At 38.5% G+C, this 11,511-nt stretch overlaps 1 pseudogene; it reads left to right on the forward strand.

The window, feature by feature from the left end:
• Window positions 1-1,016: 1,016 nt before the first annotated feature.
• LOC130020489 (ribosome biogenesis protein NSA2 homolog) lies at window positions 1,017-2,126 on the forward strand (annotated as a pseudogene).
• The last annotated feature ends 9,385 nt before the right edge of the window (window positions 2,127-11,511 follow it).

The following is an 11,511-nucleotide window of genomic DNA, read 5'->3' on the forward strand; positions in this document are numbered from 1 at the left end:
TAAATCTTCGAATTCAAGTTTTAATATCATCATCACTTAAACAAGATTAAAGTGTATCAAGTGTATAATATTTGATTACAGATGTAAATTTTTACTTAAGGCCTGACAGTTATTTTAATTATCAAAATTAGATGCTTTAGTTCATTATTTATAATTCTTATCCATTTGAATAAAAATATCTTAACTAATCAAACAGCATAGCTTAAAACTTACAAACAAAGCTAAAAACAGACTTTAGAAGTTGAAATGTCACTAACATAAGAAAGGATCTTTGTATGTTAGTAAGTACTGCGAAGGAAGGTCTTGTGAAGATGTAGTAAATTCACTTTCCTAAAATCAAGAACAACAGTGAAGGTCATAACATGGACCTTAGAGCTCTTCATGAAGGTCAGATTCCTCTACGTATCACTGAAGATTTTTTTCCATAGGATTAAATTAGTGAGTACCTAGGAATGCATTTAATTTTCTATAAAGTCAAAGATAAAGGATTTGCTTTAATTCTGTAGAACAAAATTATGTATTTTTAAAACCCAAAAATTATGCTTTTTATTTTTGTCTAAGTAGCCAGACCTGCTAATTCCCCATGACCTTCTTCTTGTCTCCAAACTTGTAAGCCCAGAGAATGCAGAGGAACGGTATGATAATCCAGGGCAATGAAGATAGATGGAGCATTAGAGAAACAATCTAGGAGAGAAGATTTACAACTTGACCTTCCGATATACTTAGAACAGCAGCATTAGCTGTCCTAATTACTTTTTTCTAGCAATTAGATTTTTTAGATCTTTTTTTATTCTCAAAGATACTCATTGCTTATATTATCAAATTCTTACCTTAGTTTTTTATATAGTTTATTTTTGTTACCCTGATTTTTAAAAAAATCTTTATTATTTTATATATTCAATTATTTCTTTCTAAAAGATGTTTTGAGTTTTATATGTTCTTTTGTATTTTGATTTAAAGAAAAGAATAAATGGCTATCCAAAACATATAAACTTTAAAAAGAACATTAGTTGCTCATGAGTTTCAAATGCCAAAAGTTCAGTACTTTTGATACTTGGGCAGCTCTACCAGAAAGTCCTGAAGCCATAACAAAGCCACAAACTGAATGTATTGAGTAACACCTTAAGCACTATGGATATTATTTGAATTTCCATGAGAAAAAGAGAAAGAAGATCAAGAGGCTTAAGAACCTTTAAAGAAAGCAAAAATGATGATTGGTCTGAAGACTAAGCTCTATCATAAACAGTGTGGTACTGAAAAAATACAAATGAAAAAGACTGTTAAGATGCATGAAAGGAGAATTCCCAAAGGAAAGAATGATGGAAAGACAGTACAAGAAGCCATACCTGTATATCTGGGTGGAAAGAGGGATAAAGTCCTTTTCCATATGAATAAACAAAAACAACAACACATAAATAGCAGGGAATTGGGAAGTTCATCTCCCAGGAGAAACAGAAGTTTTAAACATTATTCAGACAGGAAAGAGAAAGAAGAAAGCATGAATGAGGATGGTTACTAAAGTTTATTTTGTTGTTGATGGCTTCACAAGAAACATAAATTTGAAAGATTCATTAGGCCAAAGGGTTGGAGCGATAGCACAGCAGGTAGGACGTTCGCCTTACACGTGGCCAACATGGCCGACCCGAGTTCGATTCCTCCGCCCCTCTCGGAGAGCCCGGCAAGCTACCGAGAGTATTCGATATGCCAGACACAGTAACAACAAAGTCTCCAATGGAGACGTTACTGGGTCCGCTGAGCAAATCGATGATCAACGGGAGGGCCTTTACCTTTACCTTTACCATTAGGCCAATGGGTTTACATTTCAAAAAAGGGTTTGTAACACATCTTGAACGGAAAGTTACCTTTTGCCTGCCAACACTTGGTGTAAAAAAGATCCTTCATCTCCACTCTATGCTGCCTTGGTGCTCTCACCAAAGGTACAGTCATGAAGGTGAATATGAGCAAGTAGGGCCTTGTCACAGAGGGAGGCAAGGCTATTTGGGAAAAACATGTCCAGGTTACCAACAATTCTGAAAATGCACTCTTACTGGTTTGACAGTAACTTCATACAAATAACTCCTTATAATTATGAAAGACTGCATACCACTGAGGAGAGCCACCATTGACTACCAAAATGCCTAATATGTATGCAGTCATCAAGAAAAATGCATATGATGTTGCACAAAACATTAAAGTAAGTGATCGTGTTTTTTTTTCCAAAGAGCATTAATGGTAAGGTAGTTAAGGTTCTTGCCTTACATGCTGCTGATCCTCGCTTGATTCCCCACACCCCATATAGTCCCTGAAGTCCAGCCAGGAGTGATCCCTAAAAGCAGAATCAGGAGGTAGCCCTGAGTACAGCCTGGTATGGCCCAAGTACAAAAACTAAAATAAAATAAGGGCATTGATAGAATGCTAAAATATATAAAACATATGTTAGTAATATATCAATAATTTGATGCATATTAAGATTTTAACATTGAAAATCAATAAACACAAGTTAGTACTTTCAGATTTACTAAATTAATTCTAAACTCCATGTACTATTGTCTTTACTTTTTTAATTTCTAAGTCTACTTTTTAACACTTATTTTATTATCTTTTCCTCAGAATACTTGCAGTGGACTAGCCTTGAAGTTATTATTATCGTAAGTCCTTTTTATTTATAGAGGTTAAGGGAACTCTAATTTTACCCACATTTTAATAAATGCTATACTCAATTTTTATGCTTTGAAAGAATGATGTTCCATGAATTCTCATGGAAAAGCCACACATTCCTACCCAGCTGCTTTTGGGTTCAGCTTCCTAACCAGCCTGCACTGACTGTTGATGTTCTCTGCAATCTTAAGTTTCTTCCTAATAATAGTGGTAGGTAGTTAGTGGGAACTTTAAGAGACTATTGTAAACATTAAAGCACACACTGACCTCTTTGGGGGTCCTCTCTTAATGGAGTTTTCAACATCAAGTCGCACAAGATAGATGTATTTCTGACTCTAAGATTTTCCGTGGATGTGTGCTTGTGGTTGTGTGTGTATGTGTGTGTGTGTGCACGCGCATGTGTGAGTGCACGCATGCGCGTATGGCCATTAATTCAGGAGAATCTTCAGAGGCACTGAAACTGTTTGCCAAGATCTCTAACAAAGCATCAATTGATGTTATAAGCAACCTTGAGTAACAGAAGTATTTACATCACATCTTTCATGGTTCATAAGGAACCTCTTGTGATTTAAATGGTTTCATCAGAGAAAGCACCATTTGGGTAAGATTTAGAAAGAAGTTTCTCTTTGGAATGCTCAGTAATATTTGGTGGGAAGAAGAAGAGGGGGGTGCAATACTTAAAATACTGGTGAATTTCAGCTATTGGGTTCTATCTTATGGGAATCGTTTGTTAGTTTCAGAGGTCACAATTACCAGCAAATTTCTCACTGTTTCAGTTCAGTCTTTTTCCCTTAGCGGTCCTTCCTTCTCCACCCTTTTAAGCTGCTTGGCACTGGCACTTCCCGGTTTGCCATCCCAAACTTTCCCTGGCAAGCAAGGACTCCAGGCCACCAGCAGTTCAATTATCCTCCTGGTTGCAGCACAGGTGTCCATGTCCTTCTTTGAGCTCTGGAGCTTCCAAAGAGACAAAAACAAAAAAACCCAAAAACCAAAAAAAAAAAAAAAACACAAAAACAAAAACAAAACTTTCTCCTTCCTCTGGGCTTCTGCTAGCAAGTGTATCCGTGAAGTTAGCAATCTCAGCTGAGAGTGACCCTTTCTCCTGGCGCGATCCCCACCACTCCCACCCGGCCCTCAGGATTCGCAGAGCCCTCCCCTGTCCTGCGCTTGGTTCCAGTTATCTGGCCTAGGAGGTGCGGGGTCCGCCTGGAAGCTGTGCTGCCGCCTCCGCCCGGCGCGGCGTTCCCCGCGTGAGCGCTGCATTATTCCAGTCTTTGAGCATGGCAGATTTCCACCAGATGACATCATGGGAGCCAAGTGAGTGCGGGCTCCTAGAGGGGGACGGAGAAGGGGAGGGGAGAGGGCTGGGAAGCTGAGCCCCAGCCGGGCTGCCTGCCACCCAGCTGCAAGGCCGCGAGCTCGCAGGAGCGCTCCGCCCGCAACTGACAAAGGATAGGGAGATGCCAGCGCTCAGGGCTGCTGGCTGCACGCCTGCAGGCGGCCGCCTGAGCGACTTCGCCCTCCGCGGGTGAGTGATGGCCCTGCGCCTTCCGGCCTGGCAGTGAGCCCGCACCCCTGGGCCGGGTGTCCCGGCAGGTGTGTCCCCGAACCCGAGCGAAGCTTGAGCTCTAGAGCGCTGCTGGAGCACCAGCCCCAGCAGCAGGTGCCTTTGCTGGCGGGTCCAGAGAGGACTGGATGATGCCTCTGGCTGGGATTCTGAGCTGGGATTGGGAGGACTCCCGGGCGGCAGGCTCAGCTCGGTAGAGTGGATGCTCCGGGAGCCTCCTGCCCTGGCTAGTTACCTTTGTTGCATCCCAGTGCCCGCTCCGCGCGAGTCCTTTCTGGTGGATGCCCAGTGCGAGGCGCGCTGTTTACACCAGCTCCACACTAGTCACAGAGCCGCACCCCTCGGAAAGCGCGGCATCAGTGACAGCCCCTTGGACAGGCTTGCGAGGTACTGGTGCGGGCTGGAAGGGGACCCGCACCTATGGTCCAGGGTGGTGCTGGGGGGCGGGGGAGGTGCTGTGCACCAGCTGGGCAACCTTTGTCTTGGATTTAGCGCCGCTGTGCTCCAACCTGAGTCAGGTTTTCTCTTAACTGTGGAGTCGAATCTTATTGAGGCTCAAGCAAGCTTGGGCGAGAGATAATTGGTTTTCTGCTCCAGGAGGGACTGAGAACCGGGGACTTAAAATAGGAGAAGGGTGCTGTGCGCAAAGGTGAGTGTGACAGCTATCCCGGTGTAGAGCGAACTTCTTAAACTCCAGAAAGTGACATGACCCACGGAGGCAGAGAGGCACCCAAGTTCTGTTACCCAATGGTATGAGTAGGGGGCAGCTTAGCGAGACTCACTCTCAGTCTTGTTTTCGAAGCTTTGGTTTTAAGGATTATTGTGGCAGGTGAATGGAGTTAGGGAGACTAGCGTCTTCCTGGCAAACCCTTTTTAATTAAGTATTTCAGAAGAGATTCGCTTGCTTAACGTTTCTGAGATGGGTGTGTGGTCTATTGTGCAGCATTGTGGACAGAGAAGAGATTCAAACCTTGCTCTAGCATCTTACTCATTAGAGTTTCATTCTTCATAAGTGTTAGGAACCCGATACTCCTGCTCCTCCCTTTCTACCCTCCTTTAGTTTCTGCTATCTGGAAAGAGTTCTTTCTACTCTAAGATCCCAGAGAAGTGCCAATATTTATAGAAGTGTTTTGTTTGAATATCGATTTATTTCCAAAAGAAACATTTTATGAAAAAAAAGACGCACGAAAATGTAACTTTGCTAAATTGAAGTTTGCTTTTTTGCGTTATTTGCTTTTATTTACTTTAATTGAAAATATTTAAATTTTAAGGTATTTTATAATTATGATAATTATGAATTTAGTGTCTCATAAATCATTTCTAAATGCTAAGCTGATTTTTGGTGTAAAATCATGCTGCCGATTCAGTATCTAGCAATGCTAGAGAATAAGAGAGACACAGAAATCGGTTATAAATTCAGAGGGGTGCTTTATTTTAGAAAAACAGAAATGTTTCTTTTACTTGTTTAATTTTGTTTTGGCGGTACACACAGTTGTGCTTAGGGCCTTAGTCCTGGCTTTGCACTAGAGGTCACTCCTGGCAGAACTCTGGGACACCATATGTAATACTTGGGATAAAACCATGGTCAGCTGAATGCTGGCCAATCCCCTTATCCATGTATTATTTCTCTGGCCACAGAAAACAATTTTTTTTCTATTTTTCTTAAAGATCAACAATCTTAATGATTTTTTTTCTAAAGTAGAAATATGAAAGTAAATTTCCCTGGTCAGGGATTAGGCACTGCTTTTCTGACAAAATTTAAGGTCTTTTCAGAACTCACATGTTGAAAAATTAGAGAAATAAGAAATGTGAAATATGAAAAAGGAAGTAGGTAAGAAAATTCGGTGGTTTAACTAAATGTCAGTGGTAGATCTAAAATGTGTTTAGTGGAGGTCATATTAGTTTGTTTTGGGAATAGTTCATGTTAAGTTTTACAGGCTTGGCCTCTTCTTCCAGGAAGTAGAAGATTACATCTTTGATTTTGTTATATTGTTGTATGTTGTTATATGCTGTAATCTTGTTAAAATTATGTTGTATATTACATTGAGAATGCAGTGGTCTGATTAAAGAGAGCTTCTCTTTATTTAGGACTTAAAAGGTTATCAGCAAATTTTTCTTTTGCAATTCAGGATAATTTCTCATTCTTTTTCTCTTGAATCTTTATCACAAAGGTATTTATGTGTTTTCTTTTTTACTTTATTACATTAATTTCTTTATAATGATGTTTAAGGAATTGCATTGCAGGCTGTTGAGAACCTGTTGCTTATGTTGGCTGTTCTCTACAAATGCTATAATACCAAATCTCTTTTGAAAATGAATTTTTTGTCTGATGATGTGTTACAAGATGAAGTGTACCCCCCCAAATAGAGATTTTTATAAAATGCATATCTTATTCTGATGAGTCTGCTAGAATCATAAGAAGAATATATGTTACTAGGTCATAGTTTTGTCAAGTAATACTTCTTTAATAATCAGATGTTTTATTTTCTTTATATGGGTATTATTACTTTATTTCTTTATATGGGTATTCTTTATATGGCTATTAAGGGTAACAGGCCATATTTTATTTATGAAATTTTTCATTTTATTTAGAAAGTCCTTCATCCAAAAAGGTGAGAAATGTTCTAGTTCTTCAAAACAGATACACTAAAATATGTGAGGAAGTCCTCAGAGTTTAGGCATACTATGATAAATATTTATGATTTGCATGATACATATATGTTTATAGCATTGATTTGTAAATACATGAATCAAAATTATGTCCTTTAAATAATATTCTCAAAACATTCTTTAAAGTATTTCTTATTTTGTTATGTAGAACTCAATTGGGAAAGATAGCATCAGGAAGAAAGGGTTTTCTTTAAAAGACATAAAGAATACTACAATTCATTGCTAAGCAATAGTGATATTTCAAGGTCATGGAAAAGTGCATCTTGTCAGAATGCTGGAAACTTTCCAAGTAAAGATTATGAGGAATGAAGTTTTGCCATTCGGTAGCCTCTTGCTTCCATTGTTTCGATTATTTGATTTAATAGTTGATCTCCATGATTCAGTAAAGCTCTCTTCACTTTTCTTGGGACAAAATTTACCTTAGTCTAAATCAGCAGTTTGTTTTATGGGGTTTTCCTATGGCGTAATTTGAATTCTAGTCAAAGCATGCCTTATGAATTACAAAATATTATTATTTTAATTTTTGCTTCCAGTCAAATGTTCATCAAACTGATTAATAAAACAGAAGTCTTGCCTTAAAGGTTTGGGCATGACAGCTTTTTCTGGAACTACAGGTTAGGACTATAAACCAACAGTTATGGGATAGTTGAAAATAATTAGGAACATGATGATACATAATTGAGTATAGAATTTTTGCTAGTTATTGTCTTTTGTTGTTATTCTTTGGATTTTGACTTCCATTAAATATCTCTACTTCTTTCCTTGGAAATAATATGTCTTCATCTCTAACTGATTTGTTTTGCATTTGTCTTAGTTTTTCTTCATGGATGGTCCGTGATATATATATATATATATATACATATATATGTATATATATGTATATATATATATATAGTCTTTACTTTTTCAGACTGACCTGCCTTAGTTTTATTGAGATATGGGTTAATGTCTTTCATGTGATAAATGCATGGCCTTCAGCTCTCTTCCATTCTTTTTCCAAAGAAGAAATACGTTTGACTCTTGAACTTCTTTTATTATTTTCCATTATTTTAGACTCTCCATTGCATTTTCTTATTTTTGAATGTGCGTTCTATGTTCTTTTCCATAAATGCTAAATTGTGACTTGCCTTTTTTTCTTCTGTTCTTTTGAACAATATAATCAAAATTATTTTAGAAGTCTTTGTTTTGTTCTTGCTAATGTTGATAAATGAAATATAATAAGTTTGTTTTTCACTGTCTTCTTACTCTTAACTCCTAATGAAAACCATAAAGTTGTCAGAGTTTCCTGTTGGCATACATATAAACGGAGATAGCTTATACTATAACTCTCTCTAAGTAACTTGAACTGATTCTGTGCTAATCAACTTCCCATGCCAGAAAATCCAACTGCTAAGGTATAGGTATCTTGATCTTTCCCTGGTTCATTCCACTTCGAATTCAGAGTAAGACTTTGAAAATTGTGTTCCTCTTTTTAGAAGTCTCACTCTTTCTTTCTTTGTCTCCAATTATATGTGCACTTTGACACAACAGCCCCAGTGTCATATGGATGAAGCCAGTCAAGTATAGCTTCACCATTTATTATTTCTCACTGGGATTATAACATTTCTAACTTTGTTCATCTCCAGCTGTACAAGACTGCCAATTTTTTACTGGATGTCCTCTCTCATAACAGAAGTCCTCTGCTTTAGCAAAGTCCCTATTTTCATTCTCTGGCTATGTGTCTAAGTTGACAAATGTCATCGTCACTCCCCATCGTAGGTGAGGGAAGGCATGCTAAATTCAGCTTATTTTTTCAACACATCTTTCAACTGGAATTTTGCTTTGTCTTGTGTTTTTTGCTTTGTGGTATTATTTTTTTGCAGGGGTTGCGGGGTTTGCCTGACTGTGCTAAGGGCTATCTCTGCTTCTGCATTCAGTGATCACTTCTGGTGGAGCTCTGTGGAACCTTATGGGATGCCAGAATTAAACACAGCTTGGCTGCATGTAGGCCCAACTCACTGTATTATCTTTTTAGCTCCCTCTCTCTGGAATTTTGAACTCTCTAGTTATGGTTTGTTCAGAAGCTCCACAAGTTTGTTGTTTTGTTTTCCCTTTTTGGGTCATACCTGGTGATACACAGGGTTTACTCCTGGCTCTGCACTCAGGAATAACTCCTGGAAGTGCTCAAGGGACCAAATGGGATGCTGGGAATCAAACTGGGGTCAGCAACTTGCAAGGCAAAAACCCTACCCTCTCTGCTATAGCTACAACCCCTCCACAAGTATTTTTAACAGACTTTTTTTTTTCCCTTAATTTTGATTTGGGGATGGAAGAGTTGGGCCACACCTAGAATTGCTTAGGGCTCATTCCTGGCAGTGCTCAGGGTCCTCACATACAACAAAAGTGCCTTAACCACTGTACTATTACTCCAGAAGCTTTTTTCCCATATTCTTACTCTTTTAGTTGTTCTTAGTGGTACAGTAGTTCTACTGTGAATTATTTCAGCATAACCATGAGCTGAAGTGGTTCCAGTCTACAGTGTCCTAAGAAACAGTGAATTCTAAATCCATTTGATGTTAAAGTGTTACTAAATTCTCAGGGATGCAGAGATAGTATGAAAATTAAGGTGCATGTCATGCATGCAATGAGCCTCAGTTTATCACAAGGGTAGTCCAAGTTTGATTTTCAAATGTTACCAGATTGACAGGGATGGAGAGGTAGTATGAAGGTTCATATGAAGGTAGTATGAAGGTTCAGATGCATGTCATACCTGTGACCAAGATCAGTTCATCACGGATATAGCCCAAATAATTCCCAGCACTACAGGGTGTAAACAACTCTGCATTCTGGGGTCCTGAAATGTGTGTCTACCCCTCTGTTTGGGCAGGTGGGACTTGTCAATGCTGAAAGCCAGTGATTCAAACAGTAAATTCAAATTCATGACAAGAAACATAATAAATTGACAAAAATCTTTTTTGATCCTAGGAGTGATGTACACACATATAAAATACACACATATAAATAACAACCTTCTGAATCTAAGTAGCTTACGTTTTCCAAATCATTTCATTTGAAAAGCAATGCTACATATAAGGAGTGGATACGATATGTAAACCCCCTCTTAGAAATAATTTCCCTTTGTTTCACAAATTTTACTCTGAAAAGCAACTGATATACCAGACAATTTGTTATATGTATATTTTAGAGTTAATGGGTTAATAAATAGTAAGGTAAAGGTAAAGGCCCTCCCGTTGATCGTCGATTTGCTCGAGCGGGCCCAGTAACGTCTCCATTGGATACTTTGTTGTTACTGTGTCTGGCATATGGAATACTCTCGGTAGCTTGCTGGGCTCTCCGAGAGGGGCGGAGGAATCGAACTCGGGTCGGCCATTTGGCCACGTGTAAGGCGAACGCCCTACCCACTGTGCTATTGCTCCAGCCCAATAAATAGTCATTTAAAAAAATTTTTTGATATATGGGTGAAAGTCAGTATATGTATCTTCTGTAAAAAAGTTATAAATGGTCTTTGGTTGTTTTAGAAATAATATCATTTACAATATACCTCCAGTATGACCTACTTATTTGACTGTACTTCTGTGGATTGTCTTAGAATTTCTGTTAAAACTGTCTAATAATGAATGGCTAGATTCTCAAGGTGAACTAAAATAAATAATGCTATTTTAAGTGATCACATTTTTTTCAGGTAACATATTAGAAACCATTGACTTTGGTGGACATGATCGCATGCAAGTTGGAAATTTTTGGTCAGTTTTACTTGCCTTTCATTCAGTTTCCTGAGACTATTAAGAAATTCATTAAATCATGGAAGGAGTGAAAATTGTGATACAATCACACTGCTGCCTTATTATTTGGGACTGAATAATGTGCTGATTCTCATTAGTTATATATCACATGCTTCTTGGGCCCTGGCTGTTTTTTCAGTCTTGTTTCTGATTCTGGCTAAGATTATCTCAAGAATTATAGGCAAACTGAACCACACTTGTACTGATATTTTTTCCATCTTGCACTGCTTTTCATTTCTACTATGTGACTTTACCAGCTGGCCTTGTCTTCTTTTATCCCTGGAAGTACAGCCTACTAGTGGGAAGAAACTAATACTACTTTGGGAATCCCATAATCCTTAAAAATAAGTGGACAGTCCTTGAAAGTTTTTCTCTCATTCCTCAGAGGTTTCAAGTCAGATGATATTTTGTTTTTTGTCTTGCCCGCAATCCAGCCCCTTTCTTGGCTTTTATTTGTTCACTTTACCCAGTACCTCACTCTGATTCCCTAGTGTCTAAGGTTTTAGCGACTGTATTCCCCATCTCCTGCTCCCCTACCTTCAAAAAATTAGAAGACTATTTTGGAAAAGCTAAAATGTACCTGACTGAAGCTTGTAGTTTGAAGGATGTGACAACTTCTCTACAGTAGAAATCACCTTGTTCCAATGAAATTATCCTGGCTCTTTTTGGTTCAAGACAGAATCTCAAGGATACTTTTGTACTGATAAGGACCCGAGGCCTTGGGTGGACAGTACAAGGCAGTGAAGACTGACCAGTGAGTCTTTATGGACCTCCACTCCTCTTCCTCTTCATTTCCATACTGAAAAGCAGACAGTTCATGACCTTTTATTCTCT

This window comes from Sorex fumeus, unplaced genomic scaffold (assembly GCF_029834395.1).
Source record: "Sorex fumeus unplaced genomic scaffold, SorFum_2.1 ptg000012l, whole genome shotgun sequence".
Classification (NCBI taxonomy): domain Eukaryota; kingdom Metazoa; phylum Chordata; class Mammalia; order Eulipotyphla; family Soricidae; genus Sorex; species Sorex fumeus.